The sequence below is a fragment of the Micromys minutus genome, assembly GCF_963924665.1.
Source record: "Micromys minutus genome assembly, chromosome: 10".
In the NCBI taxonomy this organism is placed as follows: Eukaryota; Metazoa; Chordata; class Mammalia; order Rodentia; family Muridae; genus Micromys; species Micromys minutus.
Window position 1 is genome coordinate 50,700,424 of NC_137979.1, and position 14,469 is coordinate 50,714,892.

The 14,469-nt window shown below is 35.8% G+C and overlaps 1 protein-coding gene across 3 annotated transcripts in view; it reads right to left on the bottom strand.

The window, feature by feature from the left end:
* KANSL1 (KAT8 regulatory NSL complex subunit 1) overlaps positions 1-14,469 on the bottom strand; it is a 103,953-nt gene that overhangs the window by 65,638 nt on the left and 23,846 nt on the right. The window lies entirely within an intron of this gene.

The window sequence follows — 14,469 nt, forward strand, 5'->3', positions numbered from 1 at the left end:
GAAGGAAAAAATTTTATTCTCATAAAAAAGTTTATGCTGAGTAACATGAGTTTGGGTTTTTTTCTGCCCAGGAATCTAGTTCTCATCAGTTTCTTCCTTAGAAACTTACATTGCATTACTAGGCACACTGCATCACACTGTAATAGCAACTTTCTTTCATTCAGCACATATCTTTTCTATTGGCTCTTTCTTTTAAGACTAAACCTGTGTCTTTAAGAGTCCAACATAACTCTCACTTCCCCAACCACAAAGTACTTCAAATTAATACAGTTGCCTTTACAGTTTTCACTCTCTAGAATTTAAATTCGTTCGACACCATCACTCCAGGAAGGCTAACCAGTTATACAATAACAGTCCTATTCTGAATTTTCCCTAAGCAATAGGTAGTGTGGAATTCCTTGATATTTTCTTTCCTGATATCCTTGGAACTATTCTATTCTCTTCGTGAGATCCTCCTAAAATGCTGGTATTGCCCAAGATCTCTTCCATTTGCTTTCTCCTCAATTCTCTTCCTTAGCACAAGGACCACTAACTCTCAAAAAGTTTTCTGAGCTGCATTAATCAATGATCCTCTAGCCATTAAAACCTCACAATTGACTTTCTTCTTCAAGATACTTTTTTTTTCTCATCCTGCCTCATTTTCTTAAATTCTAACCCATTAATGATATATCTCAATTAACTGCTTCTTCTTCATTCCTGATTCATCTATTTGGGTCTGGAAACAAAGGGAAACCTATATAAAGATTACACCAACTATCCCTAAAAGCACAATCTCTTGTATCCCTGAAGACCTACAAATGCCCTCCCCAAATTATTTGGTTGCTGGTAGTAGTGGTGGTTGTAATGGTGTATGTATGTGTGTGACAATCAGAGAATACTTTTTAGAAACTGGTTCTTTCCTTTCACAGATTCTGAACATGGAATTCAGGTCTTCTGGCTTGCAAGCACTTTTACCTTCTGAGCCATCTCACCAGCCTTCAATGACCATTTTGAAGGTTAATATTTTCACAGTAATACTAAAAACATCATTTGCCTTTTAAAAAATTATATTTATTTTTGGATGGGTGTGTGTATGTGCATGCCATGGCACACATGTGAAAGTCAGAGAGCAATGTGCAGGATCTGGTTCTCTCGTTGTACCAAAGTAGGACACAGCAATAGAACTCAAGGCCAGTAAGTGCCTTAAGCCTACCAAGCCATCTCCATTGGTCCTGTCCTTTACCCTTTACCCTTCACAATGAGAGTACAAAAACAAAGATAAGGAAAACTGCTAGTCTTAGAACCAAGGGAATAGGACCAAACAAAATTATTCCTTACTTTCACCTTGGGCCTATTAGATGGCCAAGCAAGTAAAGATGCCTGCCATCACCTAACCACCAGGGTTTGACCAATTCCTTCCTTCAAGTTGTCCTGATTTCTACAAATGCACTATAGCATGAGTCACAAAAATAACTATTCACTGATTTTAAAACACATTCTTGATGAAATAGTGAAGATTATACTAATTGTACTAAGGACTCATACACATAGAAAGAAGAAAATGCCAAAACACTGGATATAGTGCTTATCAGATTTGCCTCATTAGTTACAACTGCCACAAAACACCTTAAGACTCTTGTTTCTTACAATTTTTAAAGTGTATCTACATTAGAAACAAAGCAAACTACCCACAAATACTTAATTACAACCTTAAAAAATGTATTCGTATACTTTTATGCAAAAGTGCTTAAAAATTTGTACATTTATCTTCGTTTTTTAAAAATAAAGTTTTTCAATAATAAAAAAAAAAGAAACAAAGCAAACAAACAAAAACCCCAACTACTTCACTACTTCATAATGTGGCTTGTAAAAGGAAATCAAGCAAGATGTGATGGCACAGATCAGTAATCCCTACACTTAATAAATAGAACCAGGAGGATCAGGTTCAAGGACAACCTCTATTACACTGAAAGTCTAAGCCTAGTCTGGGCTACATGAGAACCTTCCTCAAAAACTAGTATTAATTTTTAAAAACTTTTTTTATGAGTATACAGGTTTTGCTGCATGTATGTGTCTATTGTTCTCCATCCCCCCCCCCCCCCACTGGAGTTATAGAGGACTGTGAAGTACCACGAAGGTGGCTGGGGAACCTAACCCACATCTTCTGTAAGAATAACAAATATTCTTAATCATGGAGCTAAACTCTCCAGATACCAAAATTAGATTAAATTTTAAAAGTAAAGCAAACTAAATAACCAAGAATTTAAATTATGAACTATTTAAACAAATATACGCAAAAAACACAAACAAAAAATGCAACATAGAATAACGTTGCATATCTATATTTACTGATTATAAAATGTTTTATTAAACAAAGTCTGGCTCACAACCATCTATAATGGGATCTGATGCCCTTTCCTGGCACAAAGGTATGCATGAAGATAGAGTGTTCATATACATAAAATAAATCTTATTTAAAAATTAAAACCAAAAGACATCTCAGAAGCACTAATCAGGGTTCATTTCCAGAACCAATGAATGCAAAGGCAGAAGGAGATAATCAATTCCACAAGACTGTACCACACATGCATATGCACGCGCACACACACACACAAACACACACACACACACACAAACACACACACAGAGAGAGAAATAACTTTTTGAAAGAGGAAAAAGGACGGCAAGTCCTTTAATAAGTAAAGCAAAGAAAGCCTGTCAAACTTGGGGCTAGAAGGATGGCTCACTGGTTAAGAGTACTCATTGCTCTTCCAGGACTTTTCTGATTGCCTCACACCTCACAATTATCTAACCGTTAATTCCAGCTCCATGTGATACAATACCCCATTCCAACCTCCACACATATCAGTCATCCCTGTGGGGCACAGACATATATGTAGGCAAAATATTTATACATAAGTCAATTTTTTAAAAATTTAAGTCAAACTTTAAGCTTTAAATTCTTTCTTTAAAGAATTCTAGGCTTTAAAACTATAATTAACTTTACTATTCATAATAACCAGAGCAATAAATTAAGGGTTGAGATAATTTCCAATTTACTGATGGAGCTAAATAATATACATATTATACACACAGAATAAGGAATTCTAGTCTAATGTTCATTCTTAGCTAATCTAGTAGAATATAATGTCAAGAACAGGTGGCTCAGCTGGGCATTGTGATACATGCCTGTATTCCCACCATTTGGAAGGCAGAGGCCTGTCTCAGAAAAAAAAGCAAAAACAAGAAACTACGCAGTACCGGCTGTCACAGGTTCATCTTGTGAATCAAGCTTGTAGAAATAAAGGGAAAGAAACACCAAATCAAGGTCTTTTAGCTATAGAAAAGTGAGCTGAGTAATAGCTTCTCAATTTCAAACAGTATTTAGAGGTTCAGCCAGTTAAGGAGTGAACTCCAATCCTGACCACATAAACTTGATTACAGAACCTGCATGGTGAAAGGAAAAAAACAGACTCCCATGGCTTAATCATCTGGCCTCCACACGAATATTCTGGTGTACTTGTAGATACACACACACCGAGCATACACACACAAGTTTCAATAAAAAATAAAATTCAGAAAGCTTGAGATGGAGATTCACACAGCACTTCATCATATTAAATAACTTTTTCTATTAAAAGAGATGGTGGTAGCACACACCTGTAATCTCAGCTCTCAGAAGGCAAAGGCAGGCAGATCTCTGAGTTCCAGGCCAGCCTTGTCTACAGAATTCTAGGACAGTGAGGTCCATACTGAGAAACCTCTATAAAAAAAAAAAAAAAAAAAAAAAAAAAAAAAAAAAAACAAAACTACGATACCAAAAAAAAAAAACAAAACAAAACAAAAACAAAACAAAAAAAAACAACATGATACCACATCATTCTGATATCACAACTACATGACTTCTTTGTTGTGATTCTGTTATTCTTGTGACAGTTTCAAGGGTAAACTCCTTAATATAAGTAGCACTTAGAAAACGAAAATATATAGCCAGAGGGCAACCACAGTATTGGTAACATCTTGGTTGGGAAATTTTTATCATGTTGGGGAGTGAAGGGCAATTCTGTGTATTGCAGAGTATCTTTGGGAATCTCCAATTTAATAGATAGATACCAGTAGTGTCTTCTCTGAAAGAGGAAAAAAAATTAGGAAAGTCAAGTGCAGCCTCAATAACAGCAAAGCAAAAACCACAACTCCTTAAGATGTTTTGAAAGAAATAAGCCTTTCTCCCCACTGCTCTTCTGAGTACTGGTAAGTCACAGCCTACATATGAACAAACATTCACTTTTATTCCTTTGTAATTCCCTAGTTAGCAACTCAGGTGCACAAGGCTTACCTGTAAACATGTACCCTGAAAAAAATTAGACTGCAGAGACCTAAGTTGAAGGGTTAAGGCCATCTAGTTAGTCAATAAGCCAAGTATTACAATCAACCATGCTTTATACTGAAAACAAAAGCAAAAGTCAAATAAGGGAGAAAAAAAAAAAAAAAAAAAAAAAACTCCTGGTGTCCCTAATGGGGTTTCTAATAATAGGACTTTCTCACCATCATGTCATGGGAGATGAGATAGGAAGGGGTAGGGGGAGGGAGAAGTGCAAGAATGCAAGAAGGTTAAAAAATATATATACAAAAAGTTGCCAGGTTTCAATCGAGCTATAAAAACATTAGTTAAAATTTCAGTATGAAAGGCCAGGACAAGATAATGGTGATGTTCCTTTCTAGTTAAGAGAAAATGGCTCTAAGAAACCACAGGACATACTAACACAGTTAATATAAAGGAAGAGTGTTCTTAAATATATACCATACTAATAGAAAAGGCAATTTTTTTTAAAAGGTAGGAAGGTAGTTTGACAACTCGGGCTTGGGACAACTGTGTATCATTAAGTTTCTAAAATGAGGCTGGAGCTCTAGAGATCAGTTGGGCAGCCGGATTACAAGTTAAAAAGGAGAAAAAAAAAACAATGCAGTTAAAACAAAGCAAAATATGCCTTCAGAGCTTAAACCAGAAATATGAAGGGGCTGAGTCTACAGAAGTCAAATACAGCAAATATACAATATTTACAAAGACAACATAAAAAGAAAGCTCTCTCTTATCTACCCTAATTTTACCTTTATGATCAAATTCTTCCACTTATTTCTCAGGCTCAAGTTTGGGATATTCTCTTTATAACTAAGCCTATCAGTGCAGCCCAAGCCCTCCCCAACGCATACCTAGATAATCCCAAACAGCTTCCTGACTGCTACTTTAGTTCCTTAATTGCCTCATTTCCATATTCTCCAACTTTGCTACATTGTTTTTCCCAAATTCAAATTCTTCACGATTAAACTTAAAAGTAATTATCAGGCAAGTATATACCAAGATAATCATGCACCTAGAAACTCCTTTTAGTTCCAAACTTCTACATCTCCAGAAGCCCCACAAAATTTTCTCGGATTCATATCCTTTGTTCCTGCTGAAACTATATGATGTACTTAAAATCAGTTGCATTCACCTCAAACTATCCAAACGTTCCCCAACTGCCAATTTATTAACTCCAAGAAAAGTAAAATTCCTTAATAAGTTTCCTTTTTTTACATGCTTACCAACTTTATCTAGATCTGATAATCATTAAGTACCATCATGGAGATAAGAGTTCTCAAAAACCTTGGAATACAAATACAAACCAGTTTTGTTAAAAAAAATTTTAATCAACTGACAAAAAGAGAACTTGGCAGATGATCCAAAGAGCAGATGGAATAAATCAGATGGTGCATTATAGTTTCAGGAAGAGAGTAACTACAAAGTAATCTGTGATCAAGTAACTAGATACAGCACAAGATACAGTCTTTCAAGACAGAGTTTCTCTATAAAGCCCTGACAGTCCCTGACAGTCCCAGAATCTGTAGATTGTGGCGTTGAACTCAAGAGATCCATCTCCATCTGCCTCCTGAGTGCTGGAATTAAAAGCATCACCACCTGTGGTACAGTCTTAGAATGTGCTAGAGAAAGGCAACAAAGTATTTCTTAAAAGTGGATCTGGGAGTGGAGAGATGGCTCAGCGGTTAAGAGCACTTACTGGCTGCTCTTCCAGAGGTCCGGAGTTCAATTCCCAGCAACCACCTGGTGGCTCACAACCATCTGTAATGAAATCTAATGCCCTCCTCTGGTGTGTCTGAAGACAAGTACAGTGTACTCATACATAAACTATTTAAATTAACTTTTAAAAAGTGGATCTAACCACTTAACAGTTTAGTTTTCTAAAACAACTGAGCCTCTTAACTGAGATTTCATAATTACTAAGGGTATCTTAACTGGAGAATAGGTTACTAAGGACAAAGAGAAGGCTCAGCAGGCCTGCTATCAAGCCTGACTTTTTAGTTTATCTCTGGAATCTAAATGGTGGAAGGAGAGACCAACTTTCACAAGAAGTCATCTGACTTTTACACCCAGGGACATGCACACCTAAATACCATGTACATATGTAACAGTGCTTCCCCAAAACACACACAAATGCAAAATGTTAAATTGCTGTTTAACATTAAATGTCCTTTTACTGTGCCAGCTTTTACCTGTATTCTTATTTAATCTTCAAAGAAACACTGCTAAGTAAGTCCTACGGTCCTTATTTTATAAATGAAAAAAACTTGATGTTCCAAGATAAGTAATTTGCCGAAGGTCACACAACTATTACGTTGCAGAAGCAAAATCTCATAGTTTTTTAAAGGATTATTTTTATCCATGTATATAACTAAGGATGTGCCTATGAGTTTGTAGGACTAAGGAGGCCAGATCCCATGGAGTTGAAGTTCCAGACAGTTGTGAACAGCCTTGTGCTAGGTAGGAGTCAAGCTCCAGTCCTGTGAAGCAACAGGAAGTGCTTTTAACAGCTGAGCCATCTCTAGCCCCAGGCTCCCGCTTCAAACAATTATACTAGGCAGAGTTCAAGGTTAGGTTTAACATAGAAGGGTCTTAACTGTAACATTAAAACTTTAATTTTAGTCTTTAGAGAAAAATCAATGAGAACACCCAATGACCTGTTATCCCCGATATGTACTTATTAAAATGCATGTATCAATCAAAACACAAAGGATAACAAGACAAGTAAAGGAAGACACAAGCAGAGTAGTCATTGGAGACTTTACAGAGGAAATAGGTGTTAAGTAGAAAGAAAGCTCATAAAGATTCCTATACCAAAAAAGGGAAAAATAACTGTCTCATCATCAAACTCAAACAAAACCAATTTCCACACTTCAATAACTATTCCCTGTATATATAAATTATGATGTCAATCAGTGGTTTATCTTCTTACAGAAACACCACATATGTCTACTACCATCAAACCATAAAAAGATTACAAGATTGTACAGTCTCACTAATGCCATAAGATACAAACTAAGTGGGAAGACAGTTTTGTATGTTTTGTCTGAAGGGGTTAAGAAAAGTTTCCAAGACAGGAGACAACCTGAATGATTCTGAGAGCAGGTACTTCATGTGGACACTGAGTAACCAGCTCACGGGCTCTAGAACCCTTAAAGCACTGCAATGGAGACGGAATGTGCCTATCCCACTTTCCCTGAGCTTTCCCACGGTCACTTGGGCTGAATAGGTGGGTCAAAAAGCAACTCCATCCTGAAGCAGTGTAGGATACTCTAAATTTTTAAAGCAAGTGGGAAGGTGCTCAGTGGACTGAATGAATGATCAACACATTCAAAACATTTCTAGTGCTTCTGTTTTACTTCAGAACCTCATTGTGTACTATGATAATTAAAGAATTAGCAGTAATCATCTCCAGCTCCTCTTCCTTCTTCCATCCATCCAGTCTTGACAAGCCTCCAGTCTTGCCTCTACTACCATATCTAACTACATCAAAGGCAAGAAAGAGGAAAATCAAATCTGATTATGTGATGCTTAAACTAAGAATAAATTTCAAATTCTTTATCTGCTCTCTTAGCATTCAGCATCTGAAGCTCTCTACACTCTGCCTTCACTGCTCACCAGAATACAGAAAATTCCGGGTTCTTCCACGGTCCTCTATCTTTACCCATTCTACTCTTTCAAAGTCTATCGTCAAATTACAAGGTCATGCAAGTGTGCCTCAATCCTTCCAAGTTGAGTTAGTGATCATAATCTAGCCTCATAATCTGTACTCCTTTGGCACTCTGGGCAATAGCAGCCAGTGTAACAGAAATTCAGATTTCAGCCTATCATTCCTCAGGATAAACATTTCTTAAATAGACAGAATGGTTGGTGTTAAATCTATTATCTAAGGAACACAGTGCAGCAGACAAATGCCAGCTTTTACACAGAATGAATCAGATGCAGATCCACTAGGGAGAAAGTTGATGGAAATGTCTGGTCATGAGGTGACACAATCTAAAGTCTTTACCAAGATATACAAGGTAAACCTCAATCTCAAGTTCCACTCATTCACATAGCTAAATTCCTGTACCCAGACTGGAAAGCTTAAGATAAGGTTTCACTATATAGCCCTGGTTGACCTGGGAACTCAAGAAGTCTGCCTGCCTTTGTCTCCTAAATGCTGGGATTAGAAATAAGCTCCACAACCATTTTGAAATTTTTTGACCTATTTTAACTATTATACTTTGAAGGCAATGTCTACCAAATCTTAAATGCAATAACTTAAAATGTTATCTAGCAACTGTTCTTCTAGGAATTTACCCAACAGAAGTGTTTTCATGGATACACAGACATATACCCAATCCTTTCACTTAAAAATTGTAATTTTAGGGCTGGAGAGATGGCTCAGGGGTTAAGAGCACTGACTGCTCTTCTAGAGGTCTAGTTCAATTGCCAGCAACCACACGGTGGCTCACATACATCTGTAATGGAGTCTGACACCCTCTTCTGGTGTGTCTGAAGATCGCTACATATACATAAAGTAAATAAATACTCATATACATAAAGTAAATAAATATTTTTTAAAAGTGTTCTATTTTTTTTAAAAATAGCTTAAAATTTGAAAATATAAAGTCCTCTAAGAAGTTTGGATCAATTTGTATATACGACACAGAAACAGAGAGAGAAAGGAATGTGAGAATTTTTAATATTTGTGCACACTTTCAGAGGTCAAAAGGCAGCGCTGGATTCCCTGGAGCTGGTCTTATAGGTGGTTAAGGCCACATGACATGTATGCTAAGAACCAAACTCCAGGCTTCTGCAAAAACAGGAAATACTTTTAACCCCTGATCAATTGCTCTAGTCCCAGATGTAATTTTTCTAATGGATGATTATTTAATCAAACTATCAACAGTGTTCATCTATTTCTACCCTATCGTGAATTCAAAATTCCTTACCAGTCTAAGTTGAGATACAAAAACACAAGAGCTGTTATCTCTAACAAACCTAGTGGCTTTGATGAGTGAGCCCAAGCCAATTCAAAAAGAATTGTTCTTCAAGATTCACAGTTAAATGCCAGAAATCCTGCCAAAACCTACTTTTTTCCTTTAAACTAAATGATTAAAAATATTTTTCAATACCAGAGAAATGTTAAAAATTAATACTAATAGTCTTCTTTTATTCTATTGAGAAGCCCAAGGCTAGATATTGTGGAATAAATTACCAACTACAAAAAGTACAAGTATACACATGCACAAATATTTAAAGTCTTTCTTTGTGAGTGCGTGCATGAGATCCTACCAGGACCTCACAAGTGCTAAGCAAGCATTCTACTAATCTAGACTCCTTATCACACAAAACACACACAAAGCTATTTTGACATTTCTCTCTCTCTCTCTCTCTCTCTCTCTCTCTCTCTCTGTGTGTGTGTGTGTGTGTGTGTGTGTATATATATATATATATATATAAATCTCTTTCTCCTTCACACCCTCTAATGCAAATTAGTCAATAAAGACCAAACAGCAAGTAATAAAAAAAAACTTGGGTATCCGTTAACAAAATTGTTACTCAACCTTGTTATTCCTCAACATTTCCCCTCCAACCGAATTTAACCAGGTCTGATCTTAAACTGCTGTATTTTTTTTTTAATAAAAGAAACTAAAAGGTGAGGGACCTCATCAAGTTCATGACCCCTTTACTAAACAAGAACAAAATCTACTATATTTAAATTTACAATAAAATCTCTGTTCAGATTTCTGGTTCAAGCAACAATGTACAGTAACAAAAATGACACCAAACGTAGCTTGACTTTGCATTCCCTGACTCCATCATTTAAGAAATTTAAAAACAATATCCTAGAACTAGAATTAAAAACTACAAATTCAGAGCCAATAATTGTATAAATAATTCTGTGATAGAAATCATTCAAATGCTAAAATTTTATAAAGCTAGTTTGAAATCTTAAAGATTTGTGGAAAATAATTTTTATGTAGGGGATTTTGACATACACCATATAACCCCACCACCCAGGACGCTGATGCAAGGTTCTTACATTACCAGTACTAAGTTAGAGGCCTAATAGACCATGTTTTGAAAAACTAAGGGTTGGCATTACAGCTTAGCACCACAAACAAGATGCAACTTTTATTAAACAATTAGCATTTGCCAAAACTTTGGTAGCCAAAGGAGGATTAAAGTTTACAGGGAGAAGAGACAGCTCAGCCATTAAGAGCACTTACAGTTCCTAGCACCCATATCCGGCAGGGATCTGTTGGTCTCAGGCCTCCTTGGGCATCTGCACTCACTCTTACATACTCACATGTAGACACACATACAAGCAACTAATAAAAATACATATTTTTGAAAATCTGGAAAAAAACTTAAAATGTTCCCTTCAGCCATGAGAAAAAAACAAACAAACAAAAAACCTCACTTGGTTCATAAGTTTGTAATGTTCACTAAAATCTTCATACACAATCATTAAATTTTTCTTGCAGACTATTCAAGTTTGTTTTTCTTTATTAAGAAAGGTCTCACTATGTAGCTCTGGCTGTCCTAGAACTTACTACATAGACTAGGTAGGCCTCAAACTCAGAAATCTACTGCCCATACTGGGATTAAAGGTGTGTGCCATTCCAACTGGCCTCAAGTTTGTTTTTCATTCACCAGCTATGCTCTCTAATTTGGGGAAGTTGGTTTCCATACATTTTTGGCTTCACCTTTATCCTACCAAAATTAGAAAAAGCTTAACAAAGAAAAAAAATATCTATTGGACTTATAAGTCCAAACTTTTTAGTAAATCACTACTATTATCTAGTTAAGGTTTTCCAGTAGCCTATATACAAAAGCCAGACCTGTGACTAAACAGAAACAAATGCCAGAGCATGTTCTTCACTGATTAGTTTTAAACGACCTGTCCTTGTACTCTATTCTTCGTTTTAAGTAAGCTCCTTCCTTCATGGGTTAGGCTGTTTTGATACCAGGAAGGATATTTTACATTAGTGTCCTTGCCTTGCTCTTTTTATGGAGTGAGTATACAGTACAGAAGTTTCAAATAAAATGCCCCCAACACCTGGCCTGCTGGCTAGTGCAAGCAAGATTTGAATCATTTCCCTTTACCTTAAAAAAAAAAGATTTCTTTTGTTGTTTATCAGTTTTTAAAAAAATCATTAGGAAGAATAATTTTTCAACCTGAATAGACACAGTTTCAAACCTAATAGGCACCATACTAGTTTACAGACACTACAAGTTGTGAGAAAGAATTACTACCAGAGTGCAGACTCTTCTTGGTACTTCCATTTCTCAAAATGAAGCTCAAAAACTGAGGTAAACAACAAAAGACAATAGAAATTAGTAAAGTACTGTAAGTAGAGGGCTTCAGCATTTCAAGGCTGCCGGCAGAGATAGGAAGTACTATCTTTTGAGTGTTATATATAGATTGAGAATTGTGGGTCATAGAAATAACCAGATAACTGCTAGTTATCAATACCACATACTTAATCTACACTACTTCTTTCCATCTAGATCAAGAAATGAACAGGTCTTGGAACATGAGGCAATCCAATTAGATATACACATATGCAAATTTTTTAGAAAGTCACTTTCATTTGTCTTAATTGCCTTACCAAAAGGGGTGGTGGGAAAAATGAGTCCTAGGAAACCACCCAAAGAAGCTTAATAGGAAATCACACCATTTAAACCCAAATCTTTCTCTATACAGTATAGATTAATATTTTAGAGCATTTTGAAAAATTATTTTTTTTCTAAAATAAGGAAACAATGTCACTCACAACTACAACTACTCAATACTAAAATGCATTTGAAAACAGCACCACCCACAAAAGCCCTGTTTGCAGATTACATAAAATGGCTCATATTAAACCACAGCAAACCTAAAATTTGTTCACTTTAAAAGTAATTAAAATCTGTAGTCAATCTAGATATGGTCAAAATCCAGGGGTTATAATATAAACACTGATTACAGTGTAGCATTACCAGAGTAAAAAAGGTATTAGGAGTATTTGAAGGAGAAAAAAATAAAATATTCTTCTCACCTTAATATAAGTTCAAATAAATCAAATTGTTTTCTAGCTTCTGGAATTTTCCTTGATAGGGCAATAAATGATCTAAAAATTCAAAGATTGCTCTGGAAATGTAATATTATTTGAACTTGAAAGTCAGGAACTAATGATCTGGATTAGGTTTTCAGGAAAGATGCAGCAACCTAATACTTCCAGATTCCTATAGGTGGGAAGACCAAACTTCCAATTTATCTCAACATCTGTATATAACTGATGACTTAATTGTGTGCAAAAACTATTTATTTCACATACACTTAAATAACTACCTTCATCAGAATAAAGATTTTAAGAATCTACGTGGTTGCTAAAGTCAAACTATCTCAAGTTCTGAGGTCACTAACAAATAACACCAAATATTCTAAAGGTCAAAAGAACACTTAGTTGGCTAAACCTAGTGGAAATCTAATTCAGAATTCCAGGACTAAGGGTCGTTACCGAATACTTACAATACATTTTTTAAATTTCCAAAGGATGAGCATTTTTACCTTGCTATATTTTTAGAGCAACACATCACATTGCACCAATCACGTGACATGATGTAACTGTTAGCACAGAATATGGTCCAAGCCATTGATAACATATGTGACAGGAGAAAACAGATCAATCATACCCAAGAACTACATTTCATATTTACTTTTTGAAACTAGTAACTTATCTTAAAAAAAAAAGAAAAAAAAGTACTTTAGTATTTTAGGTTGAATTTACAATACTAAGCAACCAAGTAACATGCTTCGAATATTAGAATTAAAAACTTCTCTATCAAAAATGTAACAGAGAAACACATCAAAAGTATCCACTGTTAGAAGAAAAAAAAAAGTCTCAATTGACAACAGCTGCAGTTAATTGAAAATTTCTAAATTGGTAAGAGTATAAGTCAAAAAACCAACTACAGCCCATAGAAGAGGGGGAAGGGAAACACGCCCACTTTATGCTTTTGTAAATACTGGTACTTTAAATGACCTTAAAAATAAAACAAAAACGGAGGTGGGGTGTAAAATATAAACTACAGACCATTCTAAGAAACAGAAATCATTTTAATGTGACGATTTCCCTTACTTGAAACTACTTTTGAGAAGAAGTTCTGTAACTATATCATGATTATGCAAGGCGAGGATTATGTAATTTTATCGTTTATTTTAAAATGTTCTCCAAATGTATCAAAAAAGAAAAAAAAAACCTACAGCATAGCGATCTCTCCAATGGGCAGAGGGACACTTACTTGGCTACAATTTAAATATTAACATACACTCCCCAAAACAAACAAACAAACAAAAACCCCACAATGATTGCTAGCCACGTGACGAAGGATATGGCAACACCAGGATTGTGAATGGAGGGGAGGGAAGCTAGGTTGGAGGACTAGCGAGATTTCGCTTAACTTTGGGGACTGCAGGATTCGGGTCTCTCGATCCTTAAGGTACCAAATTCTAACCCCTAAGAGTTGTACAGCTAACACCCTCAAGCGCGGTTTTATTAATAGGTCACGGAAAATGCTCCAGTGACCTCCAGGATAAAGGAGGAAAAAACAGGCGGAGGAAAGAGCAATTTAAAGTGGCGCCATCATGTCACCCCTTTTCCCCTAAGGCAATCAATAAGCAATAGTTAAGTAACGAGTTTCTCTAAAAATCCACATTGGGATTCCAACATTGGAAAACAAAAGGATTTCTAGGTAAAACATGGGAGTAGGACTGTTTACAATATGAAAAACAATTATAAACTATTTGCTGAGAATCAAAGGCCGTCAGTCGGAAAACAGGCCCCCCAAAAAGCAGCAAGATTCCAACTCACTTAAAAGCAAATAAATGCCTCTTGCTCTTTAGTTGAAAAAAAGGGGGGCTGCCTGAGACTAAATCCGAAAACGCAAATGACCTCAATATTTAAGCAACAAAAAATGTTAACAATCATAGTTGTGATACAAACCGTGAGACAGACATGCAAGATGTGTCTGAGCAAAGAAAGACCTTTTGCAGTCAAGAGAAGTTCAAGGCAAGAACAAGAGTTTGTTTTTGGTCTTTTTTTTTTTTTTTTTTTTCGGAAATAAACCATGTTCTCCAAGCCGCCTTTTTAAATAGA